The following is a 12,739-nucleotide window of genomic DNA, read 5'->3' as shown; positions in this document are numbered from 1 at the left end:
CAATCAAATATTAATTTGGGGGTCCCAAAATCTATTAGATACTAAGGAGAACAAAAATATTCATCAAATTTTCTCATGACATGACAAATATTATTTGAGGATCCTCAAAAGCTATTACTTCAGTGGTTCAAAACAATCAAATGGAAAATTAAATATCAATTTAGGGGCCCCAACATAAATACATCAGGGCCCAAAATAAAAACATTACGTTTTTGGTGCCATTCCGAATTCTACATCAAAACAGAGGCCAGAATACCTATTAATTCTTGGCTCCAAAAAAATTATATTATATTTTAGGAGCTTCTAAGCACTTAATTTTGAGGCCCCAAAAATAATTTTTTAGGGGCCCCAAAAGAAATAAACTATGTTTGATGATGGAAAATCAAATGTGTACACATTACTTCAGAACAGAGGCCCCAAGAACTATCAATTCTAAGCTAACAAATTTTTTTATTTTTCAGGGGCCCCAAAATAAATTATGTCTGATGATGGAAAATCAAATATGAATTTAATACTTCAGAACAGAGGCCCCAGGAACTATCAATTCTAAGCTTAAAAAATTTTTATTTTATGGGCCGTTAAATATTTAATTTTGGGGGCCCCAAAATTATTTTTTCAGGGGCCCAACAATAAAAAAATTATGTTTGATGATGGAAAATCAAATATGTACATGTACATATTACTTCAGAACAGAAACCCCAAGAACTGTCAATTCTAAGCTAAAAAAATTATTTTAGGGGTCTCTAAATATTTAATTTTGGGGACCCCTAGAACAAGTATTTACTACTTTTATGATAGAAATTTTAAGTAAGTATAGCAAAGTGCATTACGAACATATTAAAACATTAGAATAAACCTAAAAATAAATAAGCCATACAAAAAAATGTATGGCGTATACGTACTTTTGTTTGTATCTAAGGGGCCCCCAAATATCAAAGGGGCCCCAAAATTTAGTCTTGCCCCGTGGCCCCCACGACTCAACGTACGCCACTGGATTTCATATTTGGATCATATAAAATTTCGAGGTTAAAATACGCATTGAGTGCTTAAACAACATTTATCTCTTCTGCCAATTTTTAAATTGAGTGTAAAAACACTTTAAGTATCTACTTCATATTAATTTGTTTTTTTTTTTTTATATTTAACGCTGGAAAAACGAAGTAAGTACCTAAACTGTTATTTCTTACAGTTTTTCGGTGATTTGGTGTCAGTCAGTTGTTCGTGGTCATTCGAGTGGAATTGCATCTTTCAAAATGTTTTTGTTAATAAATTGAATTGGTATCAAATGAAAAAAACTATAGGTATCTTAGGAAAAAGCTTTACCATTAATTTTTAACTGCATTTGGATTAAGAATGTAAGATATTGTTCAATATTGTAAATTAATACTTTATGTTTAAAATTGATTTAAAATTATTTTAAAAATCATATAAAAGGCAGAGCTTGATTCAAAACAAATCTTGTTTGATATTTCATTGAGCAAAGGTTACCTAGCGCTAACGTTCTCAAAAAATTATCACAGCAGGGGGAGGGGCTTTAATTTTATAAGCCAACCTTAAATCGTTTAATTATTTTTTATTATTTACGACGTTTCCTTCAAAGCGCCTAAATATTTTACAAAAAGTAGTTCAACGCTAACTCATTTCATTTAACGTAATTTAAATTACTCAATTATTTTATTAATAAAATTGTTTGTATATAATGTGCATATATTTGAAAATACAACAGAACGTCTTTTCATTCATCTTTGTTGGTGATTCAAGTTTCTTTTGTTTAATAGCTTTGTTCGTTTATCTGCCATTTACTTCGACATTTTATTCTAGAGTTTTCAAGCTAATAACACCAGCAAAGAATTGAAAATGCAAACTATAAAAAAAAAATTCGTAAATCTTGTCTTAAAAGGCTTCTAGTTTGGGTTCTATTGGTTTGATATTCAAGATCAAGGTCTTCACACTCATGAAAAATTACAAACCATGATATTACAATTTTGACAACATTGAGGCAATCAATAAAAAGTGTAAAATGCAAAAATGCATTTTATTCGTTTTTGAAGTAGGTACGTCACAAGAATAAAACTTTTGCACAGTATTAATAAGACTTAATTACGTCAAAAAATAATAAATTCATTGCTGGGTCGCGGAATGTTCACGCTCCATACAAATTTGCCCATTCTCCATTTAGTTTTATGTTCTTGTATTTTATATATTAATAAAATTGCTGAATTAATAATGCTATTTTATCCATTTCTTTTTTTTTTTTTCTAATATTTTCGATGTTATATGACTGTCAAAACAACATTATCTTCAAGTAATTAAGTTATTTAAACTCCCAACAAAATATTGGGTGTTAAAACAACATATAAAATACATTTATTTTTGTAAAAATCTCCTTTGATAAAAATATTTTTTAAAAACTGCACTGCCTCTAAATCAATTTTAAAGCTTAAATTACACTGCTCTGCAAGGAAATCCTCCTTTAAATAAAACTATACTTTTCTAAAGGATTTTTGTATGCTGATTCCGAATCCGAAGTCAGAATTGATCTAGCACGTCACGTTTTTTAGATATTTCCGTTAGAAAATCTCAAAAACCCATTTTTTTGCTGTTTTCGAAGAAATATTTTGGCATAATGTAATATTTTTCAATTAAAATTGATACAGTTTATAAAAGAACTTATTTTTTTCTTTCAAATTCAGTTTCAATCTTCTCAATATCTCTTTTCTTCTCCAAAATATCTTAATTTAAGTAAGTTTAGTAGGTTTGGCATATCTTATCATAAAAAAAACTGATCTCTAAAAATTAATATATCTTTCTCCCTAGAACAAATATATACTTTTCTAATGCACCTTAGTGTGCTGATTTTGAATCCGAAATCAAAAAATTTCGGTCAGCTCTGGTTTGTGAGATATAGTAGTTTTTATTGAGATTTTCTAAGAAAAAGACTTGATTTTGTGATACTTTAATGCGAATATCTTAAAATCCTCACGTGATAGAATTTTTTTGACTTCGGATTCTAACTTTACAAGGCAGTCTTTATCGAATGGTTTATTACAAATAAGATATTTCTAAATAGATAAATAGTATATAAAATTACAAAACACGTAAAAATTTTGTTTAATGTATTTTATTATGGTTTTCTTTACATATTTGACTTTTTAAATATAATGGGCGTTGATATTTTACATTTTCCTTAATTAAGGTGTTTTTGTTCATGTTGGATTTACTAAAAAGTAAAGGATTTCGATATTTCTGCTTTTTCTAAATCAGTATTTTAAAATATGAGTAAACATTAATGTAAAAGGACATATTTGCTGTCGATAGGCCATATTACGAGGAATAAGTCCTCAAAATTTGAGCTCAATGCTACAAATAGTTTTAATTTTGCACAAGTTCAAATCAATCTAAAAGGTTGATTTTTTAGAAACTACCCACATTTTTCAAAAATCATTTTTACAAAAATGGTACCTGATAGAATTTTTCTGAAACCAGATTTAGATTCAGGAAAGTCTAATCTTTTATAATATCAAAAAATTATTTGAAGGAGAAAAAAAAGTTAAATTTTGCAGACCAGTGTTATCAATGCAGCTTCGTCGTCAAAAGTACAGAGTTTTTTGTCTCTCCTGCAAAAAAATAAAAATGTTACTTAGGTGTGTTGTTTTAACAATCACCGATTCAAATTATAGTAGTTAACAGTAATGAATAATGCACTCAACAGTGTAATATAGTCAACAGTTACTTAGTTGAAAAAACTTGCATGAAACATCTTTAAATTTAGGTTGAAATAATTAATTAATTTTATCACAGTTATTTTCATATGGTAAAACTCTCGCCTAGTGACCCAAGAGTTGTAGGATCGGTTCCCAGCCGCTGTTAAATTTTGTCTTTATTTCATTTCGAAATAAGGATGTTTTTGTTCTTTAGTGATAGTCCGAAAATCTCCATTAAAATCTTTTCCAATTTCGTTTCAATAAAGAAACTTGCGACGACGTTTTAATAAGGCATAACAAATGATTTTTTTACTCGATCACAATCGTTTATATGGGACCTTTATGAAGGATCTTCGCTATATCTAATGAAACGTTGAAAAATATTACATATCAAAATTATTTATGTTTTATCCGTTTTTGCGTACGTCTTTATTGTTTCGCTTTGAAAAAAAAAGTACAGTGAAAAATTTTTCCCAGAGAGTTTTTGTGGCTGAAATCTGAGTTTTGTCAAAATGCATTTGATATAGTATTGTATAATTTTTTTTTAGTTTGTGTATGTTTCTTAAATTATTTCATCCCCACTATAAGAACTTGACAATTTTCGTATTTTGGCACAGAGCCCTATTTTGAACTCTTAATATTTGAATATTAAACTGGCAAAACTGGTGGACAAAACCGGCGTGAAAGTAAAAAAAATTTACTGAACTTCGTGAAAAATCTGACAGAGTTTGTTTTGGAAATTAGTAAGGTTATTCACTTAACGAGATAATTTTCTACTTTGCAAAAGGTTTTAATGAACATCCCAGCAGAAAATAATTGCGTAAACAAGGAAAACAAAAAGCTGTTTGTCAAACTTCAAATTTGTTCAGTTAAAAAAATAAAGTCAAGCTAATTTTGGAAATACTATGCAACAATAAAAAAAATTTAATTTGCTCAGATAAAATAATATTCTCTTTTCAATATTAACATATTTTATTTGTGGTTATCTGAATAATAAGACATAAATCGAGTTCAAAAACATATTCCAGATACGGGTATCCCAGATAGCCTATCCGATAGGAGATTGAACACACCCAAAGTTTATCAGATTTTTTTCTACGGTTTCTATGGGTTTTCCGCGTTAACGTGAATAGGTACCCCTAGTATTACGAGGCGTTAACAACTTGATTTGTCAAATTCATACGTGCGGTACAAATTTTTTTTCAAATTGGCAGAGAAAAGCCCATCTGTCACTTTATTTCTTTATGTACAAAAACTAAGGTACACAAAGAAAAATAGGCCACATAAAATAGAACAAAACAATTAGATTTCTTTATGGGTTTCATCTTAAAAAGATTTCTTATTAAAACAATAAGGTTTTCCTTGTTGTTTTAAAACTCGCATTTGAAGGGCTTTGCATAAAAAAAAAAAAAAAAATGCGGAGGATCGAATTACAGGCTTTAACTCACTATACAAATTTTGGTTAGAATTTTTGTTCTAATACCAAGTATATAAGTAAATGAACTTTGTTCTCAAAATTTAACAAGATTTTCATTTAAAAATAATTAAAAATCTCTATGCAAAATGTTTAGTAAGCAGAATTTTCGTTTGGGCAGGGAATCTTTGTCCATTTGCTTTCAGCGAAATTAAGAATGAATTGCAAATATAATTTATAAGAAAATCGTAGGTAGGCTGATTTAAAAAAAAAAAAAAAAATGTTCTCAATCTGAGTTATAACTAGTGATGGGAACTATCGAATGATTTGAACTATCGATAGTTAATAACTGGATGATTTGAACTATCGAATAGTTCATTCATTCATTCATTTATTCATTCGAATAAAAACTATCGAATAAAAACTATCGAACAAACTATCGAATAAACAATCGAATAAAAACTATCGCTTAAGAAAACTATTCAAATGAAAAAACTATCGTTTAAGAAAACTATTGGAATAAAAAAACTATCGTATTTAAGAACTATTCAAATGAAAAAACTATCGTTTAAGAAAACTATTCAAATGAAAAAACTATCGTATAAAAAAAACTATTTGAATGAAAATAGTAACTAAACTATTTGAATGAAAAAACTATCGTACAAAAAAAATCTATTCGAATGAGAATTATCGTATAGAAAAACTATCGAATAAGAATAATGTTCAAAAGAAAATACTATCAAATAAAAAAAACTATTTTAATGACAAAACTAACGTATAAAAAAAAACTATTCGAATGAAAAAAATAACTAAACTATCGAATGAAAAAACTATTCGAATGAAAATAGTAACTAAATGAATGAATGATTTAAATCTATCGAATGAATGAATATTTTACAACTATCGATAGTTCGATAGTTTTTATTCGATTGCTCCCATCACTAGTTATCCCCATATCATTACTTCCGCATCTAAAAAAAATCACTTCAATTTGAAATTCCATTATATTATTCTGTTTGTAAGTTCACACCTACAAAACTTTTCTCATCTATCCAATTCTCTGTCAATAAATAATTAAATCATTTGAACAATCTGTTTTATAATAATTTGAAATAGCACACTGTTGGTATAAATAAATGAATAAATCAATAAATAAAACTACAAATACATTTGTGAAAGACAATTATTGTTTCTTGTTTAATTTGAATTTTTTAGATGATAATTGGTTAAAACAAACGTTTAACAAAGTGTAATGAGTTATTTTTTTTTAATCCTTTTTGTGTTTCAAATAGAATTTAATAAAAATAAATATTTCAATAGAAATAGTTTTAACACAGATTTTCAATTACATAATATAATATAATGTAACTATAGTAATATAAAAAAAATTAAAACAAAACATACACATTATTAAAATAAGAGTAGGTATGTTATATCTATATTATTTTAGTAACGCACTTAACAAGTGTCATCCTACCAACTAACATCAATTCGACTATACCAACTCGCTTTAAGATTATTTCATTCAAAAATTAAATTTTTTTCCAACAACTTCTAATAATATACTAAAATAAAGAAACAAAATCTGAAGTTTAAGTATACATATATAAAGACGTGATCCCAATGAAAAATCTCATCTGAACAGATGAGAGACGATGATGGACGACAACTGGCTTAATAGAGGGATGCTAGTATTGATATTTTTCTTTTGAATTTTCCACGAGGTCTGTATATAAGAGTATACAGGGTGTTTTTTTTTAATTTTGTTTATTCGTACGTAAGATTTTGCATAAGCAATTAGATCTACAAAACAAATTTTGTTATTAAAAGTTATTTAGTCAAAAAAAAAAGTTACTCATACACCACAGTGAACCGTTAAACCGAGTACGAAAAACAAAATGATATATTGTGAAAAATGAATGAAGGCAAACATTATGCATGATGATTTTTGTCCTTTTTCATAGAATTTTTGAGTCAAGAAAAGAAAAAAAAAAAAAACAGATAGTTTAAAAAAATCGCTCTTTGCAGAAGCATTCATTTGACTTCAAATGGTCATGAGATTTCACAAAAACTCTTTAGGAGGCCCCTTATTTCTGTAATTTTCTATTTGTAGCAATTGTCATATCTGTCATTAATCATTTGAAGTAAAACGATTTAGGTTGATTCGATATCACCCTGTAATTTGCGTCAGATTATTACAATACTTTTAAAATTAAACTCATGATTAGTCTGGGTGAATGTCATAGTGGGAGTGTGGGAGATGATATAAATAATATTATTAGTCGCGAGCAGAGTTTATTTTTTAATGTTGGCGTGCGCGTGGGTTGACTTTTCCTCTCGTTCCAATAAAATAGTCGGTTTTTGTTTTTAGTTAAATAAAAAAGAAAAGCTGTGAAGTAGTTTTGTTAACTTTAACGTCACTTATTCAAACGTCAGCAATTTCAAAATGAAGGTCAAACAGTTATCACATAATTACAACAACATCATGGTGTTGATTTAATTTTTTTTTTTAAATTTTGTATTATTTATGCAATACTATATACATACAATATTTCTTAATCGAATTCAAATCCAATTATAGTTTTAAATTTTAAAATAATTGGTTTTGTTTTGATTTTTGAATATTGTATCCGTGCATATATTTGAATAATAATTATTTTTCTCCCAAACTATCACATAATTAGTTTACGATGAAAAAGCAAAACAATAAAATAATGAAAATGAATTACATATTGTTTTTATTTACCCCATAATCAGTTTATTTCGGTTACAAAAAAAAAAATCCCTGAAAAAGACAATTAAAAGTATTAGAGCTCAAAAATTAATTAAAATTAAAAGCACAAAGCGAACAGATTAATGAAATTAACTATGAATATATTATGTTTTTTTTTCCTAGAAATTATTTATTTACAAAGAAAATATTTTGTTAAAACTAATTTGAATTTTAACAAGCCAACCAATTTAATGTAAATTATGTTCATGTAAAAAAAATTATAGTAAACAAAAAATGTATTCTTTAATCGTTCAGTGATGATTTTTTTTTGTCCTTGGATTAAAAAAAAATGAGTTAAGCATTTAATCGCTTTGTTAATTTTTGTGATTTTTAAGTAAATTTTACATTAATTTACTATTTCTCATCAAATTAAGAGCTCTTGTTCGAATAAGCATAAAAAAATGAATAAATTGGAAAATCAAATTGAGTTGGTAATATACAATACAGTATACAATAAAACAAGATTCCTAAACTGACGATATAGGTACAATAGAGCAAGTTTAGGATTCGTAAAAAAATTCAAACTCGAGATAACAATCAGACATGACATGCTTAAAAATTGGGTCCCGCAATTATATTTGTCTGTGTATATGTCTCAATCTCGAGCTGCAGCCCAAAGTACTGATGCGATTTGCTTCAGGTTAACTGATAACCAATAATTTGTAAGAGTTCAGGTTGCTGAATTACCTACTTGTCTAAAAAAAGTAATTTTCTCTAAATCCATCGATTGAGACATCAAAAGAAAGGACTCTTTAGATTCTATTCATAACTGAAAACCAAAATTTTGTAGGAGTTCAGGTTACTGAATTATCTACAATCGAAATATATTTGGCAATTTCAATTCAATTTGTCATAATTTTGTTGATGTTTTTCCCTACTTTTATAAAACAATTCTTAAAAATTGAAATGATAAAATGAATTTCATATCAATTCAAATTTTAACAAATAATAGGAAGCAAAAACACACTCGTACATTCAAGTCCCTTAAATTTTAAATGTCAAGTATTTCAAAAAATGTTTTAAAAGTTGCCAGAGATACTTTTTGAGGGCTTCATGGCAAATAGAAATAATAATACAAAACAAAAAATAAAATAAGACAATTGTTTTAAAATAAAAGAAAAACACACATTAATTTTAATTTCAGTCTGTAGGTAGGCCGCAAAGCGCGCCCACATTCGGAAACATTAATCAAGATATATTTTGAGATTAATTTTGAAACATTTGTTTGAATTATCCAAAACAGTTTTGTGAGTGTTCCCGGACGCGAGTAATTTTTTTTCTATGACATTCATGACAGTTTATGTTCCAACCAAAGATGTCGTAATAATGAAAAGATTTCATATTTTATTTCAATCTAATAGACAGTGGCGTAAGGTATTATTTTTTTGAAAAGAACAAAATATATTGAAACACTAATTTTGATGTAGGGTTAAGCTCATCTATTTTATATATTTTAGCTTTTGGTATGCATAGAAAATCAGTGTTTCAAAGTACATTCCAAAAAAGTTACTTAAATTATTCAAGAAAAAACAAATTAATTTCGGAACCCGAGTAGAAATAGAAATTAAATTTGTAAAGAAAAAAAAAAAACAATATGTTAAAAAAAATTTTTTTTTTTGTTTTTTTTTATTTTTTTTTTTTAATTTTAAATGCACAATATCATTAAGAGTGATACGAAATATTAATCTATAAAGTTTAAATAAAATTCGACTAGCTTTAAACGAAATATACGTAAATAACAAAAATATCCGTTTTTGCAAAAAGTGGTAACGCAACTATCCGAATTTTTTGAGAAAAACTAAAAATGCAGTTTTGTTAGAATGGCTTACATCATTACTCACACCAATTTTAATCAAAATCGTTAGAGCCGTTTTCGAGAAAATTGCAATAACTCAAAAATTTTGTATGGGAGGTACACTTTGTGAAAGAGATATTATATATTTTATTTGAAAAAAAAAACAACTTACGAAAAAATCATCGGTCCCAAAGTTTCAAGAAAATCCGTCCACCCATTTAGGCTACAGCTTCATGTCACGGACCGACGGACGTCATGACGAAACCCATTTTTTCGGACTTCTCCATCATCGTAATGGTGGTTTTGATTAAAACCTCGACATTTTTTTTGACACGAAACCAATACTTGCCCTATAGAGCAAGTAACGTCACTGTCATCCACAAATTTCAATAAAATTAAATTTGCTAGAAAAAATAAACTTAATATTCGCGAAGATTTTTGAAGAAGTAATTAAATAAGCATCTTCTTGTGTATTTAATTGGAATATATTTTATTTGAATGATATTTTTTTTTTATTTTTATTTTATTTTATTTTTATTTGATTTTATTTTATTTTTATTTTATTTATTATTTATTTTTTTTTTTTCAACACAAAAACCCACTCTCGCAAAACACAATATTATTTACTTAAAATAAAAATCATTCAATTATATCAAAATATTGATTTGTCTTGTTTCTTGAAAAATTGTTTACAAAAAATATTAAAGAACTTAATTTGAATAGTGATATTTTTAAATTCTTGCCTAAAAGTTTTATTTATTAAGCAATTTGTTGAATTTATTAAGAGCTGTGAACAGATTTTTAAAAACAACAGCAGCTGCTGCCAAAAAATTTAATTGATGAAAAAAACTTAAGAGTAAATTTTTGTATGATTGATTGTTGTGAATTTAATGTAGTTGTATATGAATTATGAAGACACTACTCGAGATCTAAGTGAAAAGGTTGATTGGAAAGACTTTTGAATTTATTATTTTATCAGTTTTCACATTCTAAAATATTTAAATCAATTTTCGAAAGTGAATAAATATATAAGGCCGCAACTCTGTCTGTCCGTCTGTGTGTACCTCGAGCTACAGCCTTAGCTACTGGAGCGAATTTCTTCAAACTTGGTAGTAAACAGTTTTGGGACAAATTGAATTTTTTTTTAGGACCAAAACTAACGGTACTTTTTTTTCAAAAACGGTTTTAATGATTTTGATTAAATTTTGTGTGTGCAGTATAACAAATTGGAAACCAACTTTTGAAATAAAAATAATATTTTTTTAACCGTTATTAACTGTATATGTACCTGTTTTTTTTTATGTATGAATTTCTCGTAATCGACATGGCTGATTTCAACCAATTTTGTATGCATAACGTTAAAGTAATTGTTGTAATTAAATTTTACAAAATTTTCAATAAATACATTTTTGTGGATTTTTAAAAAATATTTCAAAATTTATTTTTGAAAAATATACTTTTTGGAAACAGGTTCATCGAAATTTGTGTGTTGACTAATATTTTCTTAAAAAGTGGATAACAACTTTTTTTTGAAAAATAATAGAATGTTTTCATATAGAAAAATATGTTTTTTTAAAAAACGGCTCTAATTTTTTTTAATGCCTTTTTATATAAGAAATCAAATGGCATATACTTGGTTTTATGAAAAAAATCATTTAAAACTGTGTTTACCTAATTAATGATAATAAAGATTTTATGTTCTTTTTACATTAAGTACTAATGAAATTCCTTAAAAATCAAATCAAAATTTTCCCATATTCTTATACAGGGTGTCCCACAGTCACCGCCCCAAATAAAAACCATGGATTTCTGAGGTCATTTTAAGTCGAAAAACTTAAGAGGTAATTTACTCGTTTTCGTCCCGTTTTCGAGTTACCACGGTTTTTATGATTTTTTCTCTTTTGTCCTTTAACTGGCCTTATCTTTGCCAAACTACGTTTGATTAAAAAGATTTTTTTTGCAACCAATCAAGAATTTATTGCAGTTTAAGTTTGTCTCAAAACTTTTTTTTCTGCGGACAACCGTTTCTCCACAATTTTGCATCAAACACAATTTTCTTCGTTTCGTTTTTTAAGTTGTTTTTTACACTTTCATATCATTTAAGTCAAAAAAACACGTTAATGAGTATACTTTTTTTGTGCTTTTTATTAAAGCCCAGTTTATTTTCATATAAAATTAAGTTTTGTTTCATAAAAAAGGCTACTGAAAGTAATTAAAAAAAAATAAACAAACTGAGTGAATGAAAAAAAAAATAATTTTTAAATAAAAAATTAATTTAAATGAATTAAAAACTTTTTCTGAGCAATTGTGGTTAAGAAAAGAACAAATAGATAAAGCTCAGAAAAAGTTTTAATTCATTTAAATTAATTTTGTATTGAAAAATTATTTTTTTTTAATTCACTCAGTTTGTTTATTTTTTTAAATTACTTTCAGTAGCCTTTTTTATGAAATAAAACCTATTTTTTTTATAAAAATAAACTGGGGTTTAATAAAAAGCACAAAAAATTAATACTTATTAACGTGTTTTTTTGACTTAAATGATATGAAAGTGTAAAAAACAACTTAAAAAACGAAGAAAATTGTGTTTGATGCAAAATTGTGGAGAAACGGTTGTCCGCAGAAAAAAGTTTTGAGACGAACTTAAATTGCAATAAATTCTTGATTGGTTGCAAAAAAAATCTTTCAAATCAAACGTAGTTTGGCAAAGATAAGGCCAGTTAAAGGACAAGATAGCAAAAATCATAAAAACCGTGGTAACTCGAAAACGGGACGAAAACGAGAAAATTACCTCTTAAGTTTTTCGACTTAAAATGACCTCAGGAATCCATGGTTTTCATTTGGGGTGGTGACTGTGGGACACCCTGTATATAAAAATGAGTTCGTTAAGTGTGTGTGGCCGATAAACTCGCGTTTGGCTGGTCCGATTTTGGTAATTTTTTGTTTGTTTGAAAGGTATTAATATGTAGATGGTTTGTGTCAAAAAAAAAATAAAACTTTTTCTCACATCTTCACAAAGCTGTCAATTTGTACGAGTGAAGAAACACTCTAGCTTT

This window comes from Episyrphus balteatus, chromosome 3 (genome assembly GCF_945859705.1).
Source record: "Episyrphus balteatus chromosome 3, idEpiBalt1.1, whole genome shotgun sequence".
Lineage (NCBI taxonomy): Eukaryota > Metazoa > Arthropoda > Insecta > Diptera > Syrphidae > Episyrphus > Episyrphus balteatus.
Note: the sequence above shows the minus strand (reverse complement) of the source record.